The sequence below is a fragment of the Meriones unguiculatus genome (genome assembly GCF_030254825.1).
Source record: "Meriones unguiculatus strain TT.TT164.6M chromosome 13 unlocalized genomic scaffold, Bangor_MerUng_6.1 Chr13_unordered_Scaffold_56, whole genome shotgun sequence".
Classification (NCBI taxonomy): Eukaryota; Metazoa; Chordata; class Mammalia; order Rodentia; family Muridae; genus Meriones; species Meriones unguiculatus.
Window position 1 is genome coordinate 138465 of NW_026843662.1, and position 1477 is coordinate 139941.

Sequence of the window (1477 nt, forward strand, 5' to 3'; positions counted from 1 at the left end):
TGTCCTTCCTTATGTATTCTAACCGTTTTAGTTACCTGGTCATTTTCATTTATCATTTATCCTTCTAGACATTTGTTCTGGCTCTCCACTTCCCTCTCTCCTCTCGTCTCACATAGCTCAGGGTCATGTCAACTCTAAACTGTCCCAGATTTTCCTGTGTATGACTATGTTCTCTTGTCTAACTATAATAAACTTTTTACTCCAACATTTCTAGGTACAGCCATATCCTTTTTGTTTTATTTCTCATTTTCATTGAGCTCTCATTAACTACTCCTTGCTCTCAAATCCATGGCCATTTGTTTCTTTAATGGTTGTTACTCTTTGGCTTTGGCTGAAGTTTTGATGAAGGACTTCCCAACTATGAGGTAGAGGTGATTGCACTGGACACTGAGTGTTTAATGGAATGTGCAACATAAATGGCTTGTATCTGGGAAGATGAGCAGGTGCCCTGGAAAAGTGGAAGATTGTATTTTAAAACATTTCGAAGATGAGGATGTTGCAGGATATTTGATCCCAGTGTGATACCTGAGATTGTGAACTGTAAAAACCCGTGCTTTGTTTGGTGTGGGTGAGCCCTAATACAAACCTTAATTCCAAGAACTTACAATTTATTGTAAACAGGTCATTACGGTATGGTTCCATCATCCCTAGAACATGCCTTTAATTCAAAAGCTCTCTGTGCACAGGATTTATTAATGTTAATTCTAGGTCAAGAGGTAAAGCAAGAAACCAGCTAACAGGAATTAAGGAGTAAGTGGAACTTTCAGCTGAAATGTATTTAAGACAGAGTGTAAAAGTGGAAGGAGTTTTAGCTTTGTAGATTTTGGGCTTTTTGAGCTTTGAGCTAGAAGCCTTTGGCCTTGGGTTCCTTTCGCCTATCGCCCCCAGAGCTGTCATCTGAACTGGTGAGCTTTTGGAGCTTCTTCCTCTTAGAGGTGAGGTGAGTAGCAAAATCAGATGGGTGCTCTCTTTGCCTTTTCTGCGCTAGCAGGTTTTAAAATCGAATAATTGGGATTTTCATTCTTTTAGAACAAAACTAGGGCTCTGTGTACCCATAGGGGTTAGGGCAAAGCTAGAATGCCTCTGTTATCTGCATCATTTGACCTTTGATCCACTGGTAGAGGGGCTACTACTTTTCTGAGACTCAGCTTTATTGTTCAAGCTAATGAGGAACTCTGGGCAGGCATAGCAGTCAGGAGCAATAGTGGGAGGTAGTTGATGGGTTTGTTCTGGGATTTTCCTCTGATGTAGCTCTAAAGAGCTGTGAGTGAGACCAGAGGCCATGTCATGCTGAGTGTGGGGCCATTTTCCCCAGGCCAGGAAGAGAAGGCTGCTGAGCTCTCACAGCCTGTTCTGCTTTGAAAGAGATGGACTGTGGTTCAGACTGTGGTTCAGGCTGTGGTTCTGTTCGTCTCCATGTGGTGATCTCAGCAGAGACCCTTGGCCTTCAACCCTTCCTGAGTGTTTATTGACCAGA